The sequence below is a fragment of the Pteropus alecto genome, unplaced genomic scaffold (genome assembly GCF_000325575.1).
Source record: "Pteropus alecto unplaced genomic scaffold, ASM32557v1 scaffold20, whole genome shotgun sequence".
Classification (NCBI taxonomy): domain Eukaryota; kingdom Metazoa; phylum Chordata; class Mammalia; order Chiroptera; family Pteropodidae; genus Pteropus; species Pteropus alecto.
In genome coordinates, this window is record NW_006436298.1 from 34,287,530 (window position 1) to 34,306,696 (window position 19,167).

A 19,167-nucleotide genomic window follows, 5' to 3' on the forward strand; every position below is an offset into this window, starting at 1 on the left:
GGGCGCGCCGCGGCCCCGCCCCGTCGCTGGGTCTGGGGGCTGCAGGGTGTGGGGGTGTGTAGGGGACTGTGGGCACCGCCCATCACGCCCGCATCCCTTGCTCTCCTGGCGTGGCCCTCAGAGTGCGGCGGCCACTCCTAACCCTTAGGTGTTCCCCTTAGCCCCTTCCTACCGTTGGGGCCCTGCAATGTTCCTTGACCCACGCAGTCCGACCGCAGGTCTCCCGTAGGTCAGCTTCTTCACCTCCCGCTTCTGTACTTCAGCTTCTGTCCCTGCTCCTGTCTTGGTCAGATATGACCTCGAAGAGACAGTCAAGTGATAAACTGAAGTTTGAAGCTAGTGCAGCCGGGACAATTTCTGCTCTGTTCTGTTTGCCGTTTGAGTTGAGGACATGTTTGGAGGCACCTTTGGGTCAGCTTTCTGCCTTAAAGTCTCCCTTATTATCAAATTTCCGAAACACGCTAATGGAGTTGGTATTAGTACCGCAGGGTTACGTCGTGCACAAATTGAGTTAACTGTGAAGTTGTCGCTTTTTACTTTGTACATTTGTGATGTTACCTAGTGCTGTGCAGTCCCAAATCTAAAAATAATTATTAAGTCTGGTAGCCTTGCAATTTCATTCGCTTTATGGTTTTTTAAAAAAACTTTAATCTTTTTAGTTCGTAAGAAGCTGCTTGTAATCATGGTGATCTCACTGTTACTTTGACATCAACGACTCTAAACGGGTAATGCCATCTTTCTTTTTCTCCAGATATTTTAAGATAATAAAATTCTCAGACGGAGTCACCGTATGTAAAAGTGTAACGAAAAAAATGAGAATAGACCAAAACTATTGTAGTGATTAAAAACTAGAATGGGAATAAAATTTTAATAAAATGTGGAATGGGAATAAAATTTTTAAAAAGGTATTGCAAAATATAATTATTTCGCTAGTGCAGTGTTGTAGTTCTAGTATAGCATGCAGTCTTTAGGAAGACATATTTGAAGAGCCACACGTTTGTCAGTTAATGCAAAGGAAATCTGAGTGTATCTTTTGTAATCTAGGCAATCTTTCCATCTAGTACACTTGAGCCAAGGGAACTCTGCTTCCAGTGGTATTGGGACTATAATGAGAGTACATAGGCATACATGGAAACGTTTTCTCTGTTTTATTCCATGAAAGACCTTTGACGAAGATCTGTTTCTCTTCTGCACTGATAACTAGCAGCATTAAATGTATACCGTATAAAATTATTTAGGGTCTAGTTAATGAAGCTTCTGCACTACAAAGGTTGCTGTCTAGTTTGGAAGAAATAATCCAGGCATTTGGTAGATGAATCACTTTCATTTGATCTTCAGCTGTTAGATAGCTATAACTCCGGTTTGTGACCATTTCAAATTTGACATTTCTTTCCTCCAGTATTTTACTATGAAAAATTTCAAACAATGCAGACAATTTGAATGTACAGTAACTCCCCAACTACCTACACAGCAATAACATTTTCAAGACAGTTGTTACATAGTAAATATTAAGGAACAGAGGAACTGAAATGATCAAGGTTGAAAACCAGCATAAATATATCTCATACCAAAATACTGTAAGGTGCTTATTTCCGTTTGTAGATGGAAATAGTGTTTAGAAAACCTATAGTAATTTAATTCCATGAGACTATTCTAAAGCAATTTTGTGAGTGAGTGGGAAGTTGTCATCTTTGTAAATCAAGGCCCGGATGAATAAATGGCATTTTGGTAATCAGGAAAAATGGTCTAATGAACTCATTATACAAATAAAAATTTTGTTTTAAAATTGGACTCCTGTGTTAATAGGTTCTAGTTTTGTACTTGATTTTTAAATGATCACCTTTTTTTGAAGACAGGTCCAAGGGATTATTAGTTATGCAATGTTCGATAACATACTTAAGATCTAAATACATTGTTTTGGAATAAGGATGTATATTTGTAATGGAAGGAAAGCTTACAAATGTGAGCTTTTTCAAGTAGAACTATTTCATGGAAAATGAAGTAATTAAAGAGATTTAAGTCAATGTTTTGATAGGACTCAAGACTTTGGTGAGCGTTGTTTCATGCTGTTGCTAAAGGAATATTTTAATATAGAACTTCAGTTTATAATAATAGAATAAGTAATGGTTATACGTTCACATACGTATTTATTTGTAATTTTTCCATAATTAAGAAATTCTCTCACTCCTCTTTAAGTATTTGAATCCTGCTTTTCAGTTTTAGTTTACCCTAAATCTGTTTTTCATCCTTACCTCATTTTTATAATTCTTAGATTTTGCAGTTAAGAGCTGTCTCAGAATTTATAGACCTTTGGATTACCTCATTATTTTTCCATATCTCATTTGACTTTGGCATGCTTATAGATGGTTAATTTACCACATCACTGAGAGATTAAAGGGAACAAGCTATCATAGTTTTGGAACTTGGGAGACTGAAATGTATAGATATTTTTTAATCAAAGCTGTAGGTTCCCTCCCCCCTTTCCTTTCCTTCCTTTCCTATTTTCATTTTTATTATAAAAGTTAAATGCTTTAAAATAAATTCAGTGAAACTGTAGAGGAGTTAACAATAATTCCATGATAGTTAATGCTTTAGAAAATAACCAAAATTTTTGTTTATTCTGTAACACTATCAATAATTACACTTTAATAGTTTTCATTGCGGTATCTCTTCACTTGCATCTAAACTTGCAGGAGTTCCTGAACTTGAGACTTAGTTACCCTAAATTAGAAGAGGGTTCTTAGAGCTGGAAGAAATATGGAAAAGAGTAGAGTACATATTGGAACAAAAGAATCAGACTCAAGCTATTATCTGCTTTTTCTTATAAGTATAAATATAATACTAGTTACCCATATGAAACTACTTTCTGGTTGACAAAATATGGGCCTCTCAAGTTCTTTTTATTTTTTTAATTCAAAAGAGGTAAGATGAAGTTTACTCAGTGCCCTTCTACAAAAATTTTTAGATTTCATTTATTGAATATTACATATTTAGCTTTAAAAATTTATGGTCATACATGATTTAGAATTATTTCTTAAACATTTATATATGCTTATGAAACTATGACTAATTTTTTAATTATACGTCATCAGCACTTACTATAAGCTTGATATTGTCTCCTTCTTTAGAAGGTTTTAATTAAAAGACTGACAATTTTAATGTAGTTATTTCTTGCCAGGTCACAGGGTGTAATGAAAGAAGATTATTATTATTTATTTATTTTTTTGAGCCAGGTAATCTGGATTTCAGTCGAAAGAAATCAGAATTTTCTTCTGTGTGATTTTGGGCAAGTTACTCGATTTCTTTAAACCATAGTTTCCTCATCTGTAAAATGAGGATGATAAAATTGCCTCAGAAGGTTGTTATGAAGAAGAAACGAGACAATCTAGGTAAAATGCCCGAATCTAGGAAGTGTTCAACTTCCAGATCCAGTTTCTCACATCGTAGCTTTAATTTTGTCTCTCCTGCTATCACTGTGTTTATTCTACCATCCTAAAAGTCCTTAAATTTTAGATTTAGGAAATTAAAATAATGTATATTAAGCTTACTTAAATTGATATTTACATTTGTACAGACAGAGCAAATCATTAGTTCCTTTATAGTTCTTCGATTACTGTATCTCAGTTATGATAATCAGAAATTTAAATGCTTTTCACCTCAAAATATGTCTAGTTTGTCTGAATTCCTGAATTATTTTTCTTTCACCTTAGATTATCATCTTTTGTTGGATGGTTTCCCAAAATTCCTTTCACTTAAACCACAAATATTTCCTTAAAAGTGGTACAGAAGAGCTGAGTATTACTTTCTTAAATCTCTAACTCGTGTTTCTCCCCATCTTAAACCACATTTACTTAATCTTCAAAACTTAAACTATTTTCAAATGTAATAATTCATAAAACTCTTACTTGAATTCTTTCTGCCTGCTACAGATATATATGATTATTTTTTAAGGAGCAATATTTTGTAAATAACCCTTTTTCAGACTGTGTGTTCTATAAGTATAGGGTTTTAATTCTTAAAGAACACTATTTACTTATATTTCACATGTAAGTTTAATCACTGATTCTCTACATGATTTAACAAATATTCTTTAAAAATTTTTTGAAATGACAGTTTGACATTCAATATTAACATTAGTTTCAGGTATATAGCATAATTGTTAGAAATTTATATAACTTATAAAGTTATCTTCCCAATAAGTCTAGTACCCACCTGACACCATACACAGTTATTACAGTATTATCGAATGTATTCCCAGTGACTATTCAGTAACTGCCAATTTGTACTTCTTATTCCTTCTCTTTTTCACCTATTCCCCCAAACTTCTCCAATCTGGCAATCATCAGTTTGTTCTCTGTATCTATCAGTTTGTTCTCTGTATCTACGCATTTGTTTCTGTTTTGTTTGAAGAACACACATGATTTAAATGCACAGACCAGTCTATATAGTTATTGGGTGTTGTGAAGCAAGCATTGAACTGAGTGAAGAGATAGGAGTAGAACCAGATAGTCCTTATTCATTTATCTAGCAGTAAAACAAAGATTTTGTTATCTAAGTCAGTGATTCTCAATATTGTTTCCCATCTCATACAAGAAGATATTTACATGTGTGACATATACTAATGTACAGTGTCCTAGCATGCTCTCTGTAATTCCTTCTTGTTCTCTCCTCCTCAAGAAAGCATATCAGAATACAAGTAGTTGAAAATGACATCATTATAGGGATAAACTTGAATCTACTCTGATTTATTGAGGAAAGTGAGTATTAAAAAAATGTGTGTAACTATTATTAGTAACAAATAGTTGAGACATACCTTCTAAGTACTACAGTCGAGACCTAGGTTACACATTTTCCTGAAAGAAATACCTCTCCACTCCAATCTTGTAATGCTAAAGAAGAAAAGATTACTAATTTTATGTTAATGGATGATGAAGAGCCTTAAGTTTAAAAATCAGAGTAACTGATAATAGACATTTAAAAATATTTGACTAACATCACCATGGTCTTTATTGTTAAAATAATAACACAAATTCTTGTAGAAAAATTGAAGTTAGTTTTCTAGTATAAATTATTTTACTTACAGAGAAAGTATTTCCATAATGGGATAAACGGTCTTAGGAGAAGGGGAAACTCTTAATACTTGAATATTTATATTCTAGGTGTTTAGTATATAAAAATGCTTTTTACATTGGCTCAGTCAGAAAAGTGTTTTTAAAATTACATTACTATGAATGAGATTGCTTTTAAATAGCTCATCCTTTGTGGATATGGTATGTATAACATATAGTTAAAAATGAAGACTTAGTAAAACTATGTCCATTAAACCCTTGACATTAGCAAGTATTTTTCAAAATCTTTGTGGATCTAAGATATAACTACCTCCATATAATACAGTCAAATTTAATAAAAAATTTAAGTGATCCCTTCAAACCCTTAATTTTATAATAGGACTTGAATCATGAGAGTTGTTAAACCATTTTTTTTTGCTTTCAAAATGGAGGCTGGGTGACTTTGTATTACATTATTACATCGTTATCAAACACGGAAAGGTTCTGATTTCTGACTCTCATGTCCCGGAGTTTGCAGAGCAAAAGAATATTTCTGGCTTAAGTTGAAGAGTTAGTTCTTGGTCACTGTAATGCTTGATGTTTGTTGCTGTTTCTTGAATATGTTTTCTCCTTGGAGTTGAACACTTCTGTGGTTTGTGTCCTTTTTGCTCTCCGAAAGTCTTGCTTGGAAGGATTTCTCAAGCTTCTCCTCTCAGTTTTGGGGACTCTTTTATTAATTTTAACTTATACAAAGAAAAATGTATCTGACTCTTCTACCAATAAGCAGTTTTGGTAACAATCGGGTCAGTAGCCACTCTAGCAGCCACACCACCTCTTCATGAAGACATTTCATACAGTGTCCTGATTTTTTTCTGAATTATATTTTCTTCAGAATCACATTTTCTATATACACTCTTATATAGGTTAATCATCATTTCACCTTTCACTAAGATTTTGCAAATTTTGCTTTCCACAAGAGCAAAGGAAACATTTTTAAGAATCACTTTCTCATGACACAGATCCAGTCACTGTCACATTTCATATTCATTCTGAATTTACTCCAAATTTATATGTTCTGGTTACATACCATTACTTTGTCAGGCCTTTTTACTTTATATGTATTGAATGAGTTGGCAATAGTAGAGTAAGAAAAAAAGAACTAAATAATGCAGTTGTCTCAGATAATTATTAATGGCAAATAACTTGTTAGATTACTATTACAATTATTTATAAACAATTATGTTGGATTAAGTATGAGAGTCTTTATCTAGATTTATGTATAAAAGAAACATTTTACAAAGCAGGAGGCTGATTTTCTTTTACAGATGAGGGGTGTGTGTGTTTGTGTATATATATATGTATATATATCCAGTCAGAAATATATATCTGTGTATATCATCTAAGAGAAATATATAGTTATATGTATATAACAAATATAGTAACATATTATATTTGCATGATAATTTGTTTATGAATATATTTATTCACCCTCAACATTTTAACTGCTAAGGTAGAAATAGATTTTGTCAGTAAAAGTTTTATGATAAATTACGTGGATTCAGATATTATTATAGGGAGGGGCATTAATATTTGTTTAGTGCCTTCTAAAAGTTCTAGACACTTTGCATATTTGTTTTTATTTTTATGACAACCCCGTAAATTGGATAGTTTGTACATATTTTCTTTTTATGATCTGGAACCAATCTCAGGTCACATGTTTATCCAAGGAGACCCAGCTATGAAGTGATACCTGGGATTTGAATCTAGGTCTTTCTATGCTAAACCTGAAATAAATAGAAATGGTAAGTATCTAAATGGATTTAATATTAGTTTTAACTATTTGAGAATGACTCTAAAGGTCCATGTTAAAATATTTGCAGTTTTGCTGAAATGAATTCCTCTTATTGGAAATGAGACCCTAAGATATATGCATGACCCTAGTTAACTGCTGAATGTCCACATGTTGTCATGGCTTGTTTTCTGTTTGAGATTATTCTATATTATAACTTTTATTAAGTGATAAAATGTTGTTTCTTTGTAAAAGAAAAAAATTCTAGAAAAAGAAAGTCAGCTGCTAAAAGTGAAGAAAAAGTAGAGGCCCAAGAAAGTGGTGGATCTTAGCCAGAAAACAGAAATTTTTGAAATCTTTTAAGATGGAATGTTGATTCCAGTGACTCCTATCTAGATGTGAATCAATCCACCACACCTTCTAGGGAAATAAAAGTTGACCTGTGAAACATTGTTAATCCTCATAGTTCTTAGACAGATTTCTTGAAAATGTCAGAGATCTTATATTCATAAATCCTGTTTCACTTCCCTTCTCTCTCACCCTCAACAATAATATTTGAAAGAGATTTGCTATTTATAAATATCTGCTACTTTGTACAAGTTAAAGTAATTGTTACAATATTAACAACAGTATCTCACAGGATAATATAGATGTTCTTTGTGTGTTTCACAATTAATTATAACAGAATGGTAGTTAGACCCTGACGATGGCCTCTTTCTAAAATTCTGATTCCTGTTTGTATTTTGGATTCTTGATTTACCTTGTGACTGAACTGGCATTCTGGGATCGAAGTGGCCTAGCTTAGAGACACTTGCTGTTACAAACAGTAATATGGTATTTGAAAAAGGATGAAGATGGTAAAGAAATAGACACGTCTCTGAGGTAGCCTGCATTATAACAACAATGCAGAAATGTTCTGTGTCACACAAGAGGCGAGTTGTTGCAGAAATGGGATAGAGAGCCAGAAGGCATATGGGTCTTCCTTTTTTTTGGTCATTCAACACATATGAATAGAGTACTCACTCCATGTAAGAACTTACCTTTGGTTACAGATAATTATAAAGCATAGAGGAGTTTCAGACTTTTTCTGAGAGTATGACGTTACTCTCTGGAGTAGTAAAAAGAGCATGGATTTTAGAACCAGACCCGCCTACATGCTACCAGTAATTAGTTGTATGAATTTAGGCAAATAATTTAATTCTTATGCCTTCAGTGTTTTTTCATTTGAAAACATATCAGCGTCATCTGATAACTGGTAATAACATTAGATTTTTCTATTTCTTTCAGTTGTGCGAGACCAAAACCTTACTCATACTAGTTCAGGGTACTGGGCACCCAGGAGTATACTTTTTGCAGATACAGATGGATTCATTGAGCTCAAACAATGGCCACAGGACATACTCAGTGACTTTTTTTTTGTTAGATATGTCACTGTTGGTTCTGATAGGAATTCGGTTTCGCCCCAATGGTAGGGGGGAGGGAGAGGGATAATGACAGCGCAGACTTGTAGTTAGCATTTTTTCTTGGTTCTTCCTCAAATGATGGTAGTGAAGAATCACAGATCATTGAGATTTAATAGTTTTATTATAAATATACTTTAGAACGACAAAGTATGCCCCAAGGAGGCTCATGGTCCCAGCGATGAGAGCTGCAACAGATTGCTGTAATAACAACCACAACAAGAGGGCAAAAAGAAAGGGGCAAAAAGAAGGCCCAGAAGGGCAAAAAGGGGGAGCAAAAAGAAGGGGAGCCCAGAAGGGCATAAAGGGCCCAGAAATGAGAATGTTTGCCATGATGGGGTGGTTCCAAAGGCATTTGTAGGTGATTGGCAAGTGAGGTCATTTTGATTGACACCTGGCTGCTGTATAGCTAACTGCCTAGTGTGCGTACTTGGAATTCTACTACCATTGGGGTATTATTTGGGCGGTCTATAGGCTGGGCCCCTATCCCCCTGCTGCGCATGTCTGACTAGCTGCTTAACAGATATACTTTCAGATAGGCTTTATCCATGTGGGGCTCTCTGATGGCTCCAGCCTGACATTCTTTCAGTTTAGCAAGGCCAACATAAAAAGAGCTTTTCTTACTCATAATTTTATCATAAGTCCTGGGATTGCATATCACTAAATGAATTGGGTCATATTTCTATCCTTGACTCTGTGGTCAGGAGGATAACATATGATGATAGGTCATATCTAGATCAGGTACTAAGTATTGGAACTGGGAAGAGAAAGTGCAGTCAACCACATGGTCTGAAGCACATGGACAGAGAGAGTCAGGGTAGGTGGGTGGATCACTGAAAGAAAAAGGAGGTACTGTGACCATGTGAAGAGGGAGTGGATGCTGGGAAACATAACCAAAAGATATTCACTGTAATCCTCCCGGTGTGCATATATGCCTTCCCTTACATATACACCCTGAAAAAAATGCTCTCACCTAACAATGCAGATCTACTTACAACTTCTAATGCATTTACCACCTACCCCTGAACAAAGGAAAACAACTCAGAGCCTTGTTTTATTGTTGCACCTGACTTTAAGTCTAGGATCTCTGTGTAATTTTCTAAGTTCTGTTTGAATAGATAGCCTCAGAATCTAGGAACTTATGGTTAAATAATAAATACAGCTAATTGTAATAAAGCCAGTCTTCAGTGATAGAAGGAACATAGCATAAAGACAATAAAAATTCTCAATTTAGAAAAGAGGAAAAGGAGAAGCAACCCACAGAGATTTTCCAACCCATGATATGTACATATTTCATTGGACAGGGATAGCAAAAACTCTTTGCCCTGGCAGTGGAATAGGATACTTGATTAGCCAATATAGCTGTTACTGGTTGTACGTGAGAATATCTATTCTTTTTTCCCCCTAAGATGAGTATTGAGAAGGATCCCCTTACAGGGACTGCACTGCTTCAATAAATTGTTTTCTGTTGCTGATTGTTTAGGGTTCCAGAAACCATCTTAGGGACTGAGCAGTAATAAACCTTTGTTGGGAGTTTCTTAGGCAATACAGCTTTTCATAAACTTAGTAAGTTTTTTATTCTTTTGCATTTGATCAACTTTTTCCAAGTACTCAAAGCCCAAATCCTAGTCCTTGAATCCAACCATTGCCCGGTATGTCTCTAAACAATTTTGCCCATCACCCAAATCCAGTGGTTCTCCAACAAGGAGCAGTTCTTACCTCAGGGACATTTGGCGATGTCTGGAGACCATTTTGCTTTTACAATGGGATTTGGGAAGATAGTAAGAAGGTATTACTAGCATTAAGTAGGTAGAGCCCAAGGATATTGTTAAGCATCTTACAGGACAGTCTCCCACAACAAAGTTCAAAATGACAGTAGTATTGAGGTCAAGAAACCATGCAAATCGTAGCCTTCTCATTTCCTTCTTGGTCTCCGTCTCTAGGTCATACAGAGCAACTTCTTGAGGTAACGTGCACAGTTAATTAGTCCCTATTCCCAAGCAATTTTAGAGTGAATGGTTCTTTATAATGAGTAAATATCTTCTTAGCTAGAATGCTTGAGGAGCAGCCTGGAGTGTTAGGCTTCTCTCACATTTTGTTTTGTGTGGTTAAGGGCTCTAAGTTTTAGTATATTTGATTTTCCACTCTGTAAACTGCAAGATTATCAGTCAACTTGCATTTGTAGTGAAAGACCGAAAAGATATTCCTCTTATTAAGACTTCACTCAAAGTGTGCTGCTTTTCTGAAGGATCTTCTGAAGACTGGCACATAGTTGGCAGTATACCAATATCCTAACATTTTTACCAAGTACTCTACAGTTCCATCCTTGGTATGCACATAGTCCAATTTGTAAGAGGTGGCAATTTACCAGCTGTTTTGCTTATTAAGGACTGCTGACTTCTCACCGTACAAAAGAGGGACACTAGATTCCCTTCACTTTTTTTTATTGACTGAGTCAGTTCTGCATTTCAGGGCTGTTACTTATAATTCCTGATTTCTGGCATAAAGGTTTATATTTGTCAGCTTTTATATGTCAGTGATAGAAACCCTATTAAAAAATTAATCCTTCCTGTTTCTGTAAGTGGCAACTCTCTCCTTGTTTTTTTTTTTTTTCTTTTTTTCCTCAGACCCCAAACCTTGAAGTTATTCTTAACTCTTTTTCTTTTACTTCTCTCACACAATCTTTCATCATACTCTGTTGGCTTCAAAATATGTCTGAAATCTTACCACTTCTCACCATGTCTATTTAGGTCACTCTGGTTGAGCACTGTCCTCTTTCCTTCCACATAACTTCTAATAAGTCTCCCTGCTACTACTGTTGCTCTCAGAATATTATTAGCCTTAGAATATTAGTGTCATCCATTTGAAAAGAGATCATGTCACTTAGCTCAGAATCTTTTAGTGGCTTCCCATGTAACTCAGAGTACAAAGCTCAAGGCCTTCAAATGAGCTAGTTTTATGGTCTTCTTCTCCCTCCTTCATGCAGGATCTTTCTCTGACCTCAGATTTTTCTGTTGTCTTTACCATTTGCTCAGAACAGGCATCTTTGTTCTCTCTTAAATAGGTGCTTTGCATTTACTATTCCCCTGGCCTGGAATGCTCTTTTCCAGATATCCATATGACTTACTTCCTCATCTCCTTTAAGTCCTTGCTCAAATATCACTTCATTTATAAAGCATTTGATCACTTAACTGAAATTTGAAATCTACTTCCCACATACTTCTTACCTTTTTCTGCTTTTTCTTTCTTTATAATCACAACTCAATACTGTATCTTTTACTTATTTATTTTCTATTTTGTTTCCTCTCTAGAACATAATCTCTGTGAGGATAGGAATTTTTGTCTGTTTTGTTGTGTGGAAAAATGCATGGCACATAGCTTAGTAGGCTGTCAGGAAATATTTGTTGAATGAATTAATACATAAAAAATAATTTATTGACTCATGTAACTATTAAGTCTGAAACACTGATGGGACTGAGAATAACCTGTAGAGGGAGAATGATTACTCATTAAGCAAATCTCTCCAGGAGAAAAGGGGAAAGTGTCTAGGTTTATTACACTAGAATATAGGTAAATATAAATGAAAAATATAAAGTAACAAGAAATATAAGTTTTTAAAAAAAGAATATAAGTAAATATCTCTGAGGGAAGGGAAGGAGAGGGTTTTATTTCTCCAAAGCTCTTTGGAGGTCTCTATCTTTAGGGATACACTATGTCTAGCTTACAAGGCTGTCTATTATGCAAAAACCCTTGTAGTACCTTTCATTCAGGAGGGTCTGATTGTGCAGGAACTTGAGAAATCCAGAGAGAATTGTTTCCCAGCAGTAATTCTAAAATTGCAGCAGATACATCTGTTCACACCTGAATTCACCTGAGCTCAGGTGTGATTAGATCTATGGGCAAAATCTTTTCAGAATGTTCTTTTCTCTTTCCATCTCTTTTTTCTTCTTTTCTCTAGTGTTGGCTCACTGTCAAATAGGTGCTTTCCATGTCCTTTCAGTTTACCAACCTCAGCTGAAAAAGAGAGCTTTCTGACTAATTCCTACAAAAATTTTGGGATTGAGTTTTATTAGTTTGATTGGGTTACAAACCCATTCCTGAACTTTTGCTTGGGAGAGAGAATATGCTGATTGTCCAGATCTGGCTCATGTACCTGTTCCAGGAACTTTGCGCTCATTCCAGGGGACTGAGAGTGGGGGTGATTAGTGCCACCCACACTACATGGATTGAGAGTAAGAGAAAGGTAGTTCAACGGAAGAAAATTGAAATGCCGCTACCAAGAGAAGGGAAATTAAAAAACAATGCAGGTCTGTCACTTACATGCACTCATGCTCATTTGAAAAAAATTAATCTTATTGTCTATAGGTATTCCTGCCTCATCCGTTTTTCACCTAATATCATATTGTGAACAAAAGATTTTTCTTTGAAACTGTGATTTTAAATAGATATAAAATTATATTTAAATTCATTGCTTAATTTTTATGTATTTGGTTTATCCGAATTAGATTTTGGTTTATCAGAATTGGGATGTTACATACTAGAGAAGTAAGAGTAGGGCACAAAATGTACTTTGTACTCCCTTTTAGGGTCATGCAACATCAGGGTGGCAATTGCGTGACCCTGAGAGTGAATATCTCCATACATTTTTTACCCTAGGTTCTTCTCTTGCCTCACTCTAGTCCTAGTTGGGAAGAGAAGCACATTTAAGGAATAGGAACTATGTTTGGTTATGGGTAGGAGTTAAAGATAGTAAACTGTGTAGTTGGGAAAGTTGGTGGGGAAGATTAAGGTGCACCAGAAAGCAGTTATACATTCTTAACTTGTCTGTGGACACCTTTGCTGAGTTCTGATAAGGCTAATAATCCCTTTGAAGTGATACAAGGAGTATAATTTTTAGTCATAGGTTTATAGTAGGTTGAGCAAAGAACTGCTGCATTTGAAGATGCTATCGAGGAAATTGTTACTTATTTTTAACCCAAATTATTTCAGTATCAAGTGTAAAAATACTTTTTCACTGAAAAATAAAAGTTATAGAAGAGACGAGTTGGAGAGTGTTACATAAATAACGCATGGAAGCTTTGACTGGATACTGTTCAATGTTGGGCGTGGAATCCCAGTTGAATAGTTGATTTTCTTGTTTTTAAGTCTTTGAAAATAACTCTTTTATATCACACTGGGAGACCAGAATATGGAATTCTAGATAACTCGCAACTATCTTTGCCGATAGAGAAGAGAGGCTAAAAAAATTCAAATTAAATATATTTTCCAGTAATTTTGAGGTCTGTCTTTACAATGGAATTAGGTAACATATGTAATGTGTACATTTAGGTACACACTATATTTTGTTCTTTGGAAATATTTATAAGTAATATTATTAGCTATACTATATCTGGGGGATTTAACTGAAGGTACTCTATTAAAAGCAGTGTAAAAGAAGTCATGATTAAAATTTTCATATTTAAATATTTTAAGTACTGAATTTTATCATTTACTATAACAACTCTTGTTAAAACTTTGCTTTACAACCAAAGTATACAAATCAGAGAAAGCTGTGATTCACCTTGGAATTTCATTCATTCAGTAATCACTTGTTTGGTGGTTAGTGTTCCAGGTATTGTGTAGGATATTAAGATAACAATCCTTGTCTTCAATCATATCACAGTTTAGTGGAAGAAGACGGATGTAATAATACTTTCATTATATGTAGATTAGATTTCCAGCCAATTCTTGCATTGAGAACCTTGCCAAATCCAGAAGAGAATAAAATGCTCGTCAGGGGAAAAAGAAGGAACTCTTTGGAAATGGGTAAAAAAGCTTAGAAGAGTGGAAGACTTGGAAGATATTCCTGACACAGTATTTGGTCAGTTTCCTGACCAGAAGGAAAGGGGTAATCTTATTGGTAACATCTATGAAATGTCCTCTGATTCATGTGAAAGTCAAGGAGGGGAAATGACAGAAAACCGAATAGGCAAACAAAAAAGAGGAGCTTGAAAGAAGAGTTGATTATAAACCACGAGGTCAAGATTAGAAATGCAAAGTCATGAGGCAAAAAATGAGACACTGTGACAGAGCTATAAACTGCTATATTGACATCATGATAGAGAAGAGAGCCAGTGACCAAGAAACATCTTAGAAATTCTAGTTTCAAGGATTGTGAGAATAGCTGATGAAAGAAGAGTCATGCTTTGGCATACTAAAGTATGTTAGAGAAATATGTGTGTGCTGAGAGAATGCTTCACAAACCTTCAACCTTTGACAAAGTTTTTCTCACATAATAACTTTTTTAGGATATAATATTTTTTATATTTAATTTTTTAGTTAAAATTATTGGAGTGACATTGGCTAATAAAATCAAATAGGTTTCAAGTGTACAATTCAATAATATATCATGTATATTGCATTGTGTGTTCATCATCCAAAGTTCAGTTTTCTTTTGTTATAAAATATTTGATCCCCTTTACCCCTCCCTACCTCCCACCTGCCCCTCTACAGAGAAAAAATATGAATTACCCATTCAAAACTGAGTGAATAGGTTAGAGGAGAAGCTAAGGTACAATATTCATTGGGAAACTTGTGGAAAAAAAGGGGAGAGAGTAAGCAGAGGATGGACAAGTAAGTAATGCATTCTTGTTCTTTATATGATGAATGAGAGAAACTGCCACAGTTGATTTCCAGTAGCAGCCTACTATACTCCATGTATGCATGTTCACTTTTTTCTCTGTAGTGTACAGTTCTGACTACTTGAATTTCTTCTTTCAGCTCATGTTTTCTGGCTAGCTCTATGATCATTCCCGTGAGACTTCACTGAACGTTTTCACAAGTGTCTTCCTCATCCCTAATGTGTAATCCTTCAACATGGACCTGCTACTTTAGCTAAGATATAACCAGCAATGAATAGTAATAAGGTAGGATTACACTACTCTTCTTTGTAAATTACTATTAAAAATGTATATTATTTTTTTCCTTTGACACTATGAAACAGTTTTTTCTTGATTTTGTAGTGTTTATGTTAGATTATTCTCCTGCCAACGCAGGCTACAGTCATTTTATATTTGTCTTATTTATGTTTTGCTTGTCATTTATTCTCCTGAATTCTATCTCATTTGTGATGTAATAATTATTTTTTTCAATTAACACTTATAATCAGTAGCATTCCAATCTATATCTCTTTCCTAGCTGGTGTGCTCACTAGTCCTATATTTTCAACTGCCTGGCACCAAACTCAGCATATCTTATTTTTCTTCCTAAACACTTGTTCCTCCTCTGGTTTCTGTATTTCTATTAATAACATTATTAGTCCCATTGCCTAATATGGTCATATGTTCATTTACTATTTCATTTATTTATTTGATGCACATTGATATGCTTCTATTAAGTATCAGACAATTTGCTGCTTTCTGGGGTGTAATGGTGAATAAGCTGGATATCCTATTCTTACAGCTTATGTTGTCGGGGGTGGAGGATAGGTTTAAAATAAACCGACAAAATAATTATGAATTGTAATAAACTTTTTGAAGCAAAAAACCCACATAATTTAGAGATAAGGAGCTATTTGAGATTGGGTGGTCACAAAAGACTCCTCTAAAGAGCTGATATTTAAGATGAGACCTAAGGATGAGAAGAAGCTATTTCAAGGGTGGGCAGTGTGTGTGTGAGGCGGTGGGTGGGTAGCGTTTTTGATGGGGAAAGCATTCTAGTTAGAAGGAATAGTGGAGTGAAATAAGTCGAACAAGAGAAAGACAAATACTGTATGTTCTTACTTATATGTGGAATCTTAAAAAGCCAAATTCATAGAACTAGGAAGTAGAATGCTGGTTGCCAGGGGCTGGGTAATGGGGTAAATGGGAAAGAGGTTGGTCAAAGGGTACAAACTACCAGCTATGAGATAAATAAAATCTGGGGATCTAATGCACAGCTGGTGATTATAATTAAGAATAGTACTATATTATACACTTGAAAGTTAAGAGTTAGTAAGATGATAGCCATTCTGACAGGTGTGAGGTGATATCTCATTGTGGTTTTAATTTGCATTTCTCTGATGATGAATGACATTGAGCATCTTTTCATATGTCTGTTGGCCATCTGTATGTCCTCTTTGGAGAAATGCCTATTCAGGTCCTCTGCCAATTTAAAAATTGGATTGTTAGGTTTTTTTTTTGGTGTTGAGTTGCATTTTGAATAGTAACCCCTTACCAAATGTATCATTGGCAAATATCTTTTCCCATTCAGTAGGTTGTCTTTTCATCCTGTTGATGGTTTCCATTTCTATGCAAAAACTTTTTAGTTTGATGTAGTCCCATTTTTTTTTTTTGTTTCCCTTGCCCAAGGAGGTATATCAGAAAAAATATTACTAAGAGCAATGCCAGAGAGTTTACTGCCTATGTTTTCTTCTGGTAGCTTTATGGTTTTAGGTCTTACATTTTAAGTCTTTATTTTGAGTTTATTCTTGTATATGGTGTAAGATAGTGGTTAGGTTTTATTTTTGTGTGTGTATCTTTCTAGCTTTCCCAGTACCATTTATTGAATACATTGTTTTTACCCCGTTGTATATTCTTACCTCTTTTGTTGTAGATTAATTGTCCATATAGGCATGGGTTTATTTCTGGGTTTTCTATTCTGTTTCATTGATCTGTGTGTCTATTTTTATGCCAGTACCATGCTGTTTCGATTACTATAGCCTTGTAGTATAGTGTGATATCAGGTATCATTATTCCTTCAGCTATGTTCTTCTTTCTCAAGATTGCTGTGGCTATTTGGGGTCTGTAGTGGTTCCATATATACATTTTAGGAATATTTCTTCTAGTTTTCTGAAAAATGCCATTGATATTTTGATAAGGATTGCATTGAATTTATAGATTGCTTTAGGTAATATGAATGTTTTAATGATGTCAATTCTTCTTACTCATGAGCATGTTATATGCTTCCATTTATTTGTATCTTCTTCAGTTTCTTTCTTTAATATCATAATTTTTTGAGTACAGGACTTTCAGTTTCTTGGTTAAATTTATTCCTAGGTATTTTATTTTTTTGATGCAATTGCAAAGAGGATTTTTTCTTAATTTCTCTTTCTGATCATTTGTTATTGGTGTATGAAAATGCAATAGATTTCTTAATATTAATTTTGAATCTTGCTACATGACTGAATTCATTTATCAGTGCTAATAGTTTTTTTAGTGGAATCTTTAGGGTTCTCTCTATATAGTATGTCATCTGCAAATGATAGTTTTACTTCTTTCTTTTCAATTTGGATGTCTTTTATTTAACACAGAATTAGATATCTTGTTCTTGATCTTAAGGAAGACGCTATTAGCTTTTTACTGTTGAGTATGATGTTAGCTGTGGGTTTGTCATATATGGCCTTTATTATGTTTGAGGTATGTTCCCTCTATTACCACTTTGCTGAGATTTTTTATTGAAGAAGAAATAATTTTTAATGTTAAACATTCTATCTATGAAATTTGATATTTATCTTCTTAATCCTCAGTCTTAAAAGAAACTCTTTGGAAAGTCTTTTCTTTTTATCTTTCTTGTATTATAAATTGAATACATGCTCATGATAAAAATTCAAGCTAGAGGTACATGAAGTAGAAAGTGACATTCTTCTTACTATTGTAAGTCTCACTGTTCAGAAGTAGTTAGTGATAAAAGTTTGATATATGTCAATTTGGAGTTTTAAAATATATACATTTAAGACAATGCATGTTTATGTTTGTATAATTTTCAAAATACGATCATTTGATATACTTGTTTAGAAATTTGCTTTTCCTATGTATCCTTTGATTTCTACTTATGCTCCGTGCAATTCCAAGATTTATTGGATATATAAACGGACAGAACTAGCAGAGAATAAAAGTCATAAACTGGAGTAATCAAATTTGGGGGGAAATAAAATTTAAAAGCTCAGGATGAGAAAAATACCTGCTAGTTCTTTTTTGGTGTAAATGCTATGTGTTAATTTAGAAGTGCCTCTTTTTGACTTGTTTAATCTATATGAAATTATGAAAGTTGTCATTTTTTAATATAATACATTTTTGAATAAACACATGAGGGATAATTAGAGTAGAATTTTAAGATTTATTGAGTACATCAATGGGTATGCACCTATATGCCTGATGTGTTTGAAACATGAGGATATAGTTGTGAATAGGACCCTGTCATTACTTAGTGCTGTGATAACAAATTGCAGAGGTAGAGAAGGCTGCCTGGAGAAGGTGAATATAAGCACAATCTTGAAATACTAGTAAGAGTTGGCTAAGATTTTTAAAAACGGCCAGTGGAAGTGAACAAGTGTTGAGTCAGAGTTATAGGTTGTTAGTATAGGCATAGAAAGGCAGAGAGTCAGAGAGTCAGGCAAAGTGATTCAGTATGTGTTGGGAAAGAAGTAGGGGGTCAACATGCCCTATTTTGCATGGGACAGTCTAGGCTTACACCTTTTTTCCTGGCATAATAAAGAATAGCATCCCTTTCACTCTTAACAGTATCCCAATTATGGATAATAAGTGGCATGTTTACCTTAGAAAAGAGAGAATATAGAAGCAGTTAAGACTCCAGAGAGATGGAATATAGTAGGTTATAGTAGGTTAGGCCTAAAACTAGAATATTAAAATTTACCATTGCAGAGATAAACTAGTTTTGGATTTAGGCTATGGGCAATAGCAGGGGTAGTTGAAATGGAGTTGGACTAAATGGGTCTTTGGACAAGAGAAAGACTAGAGGTTAAAAACTCTATGGATGAAGATAAGAGTGGGTTAGTGCATAGGTTTTGGGCCAAGAGGAGATTGAGAGCACGATTTGTAACATTTAGGTGATATGGGACTTGGTGAGCTGAATGGCATAAATTTCAAAGGAGAAGAGATTTTTGAATAGGTTT

General features: G+C 34.4%; 1 protein-coding gene across 5 annotated transcripts in view; it reads left to right on the forward strand.

The window, feature by feature from the left end:
- The window catches only part of FER (FER tyrosine kinase), a 366,069-nt gene that overhangs the window by 1,099 nt on the left and 345,803 nt on the right, over positions 1-19,167 (forward strand). For 4 of the 5 annotated variants that reach the window (XM_025047716.1, XM_006913383.3, XM_015590542.2 and 1 more), the window contains exon 2: positions 15,057-15,202. The exons of the other annotated variant lie outside the window; for it this stretch is intronic. The gene's annotated coding sequence lies outside the window, so the exon portion shown is untranslated. The remainder of the gene's footprint in view (positions 1-15,056; positions 15,203-19,167) is intronic. 5 annotated transcript variants of the gene reach the window in all.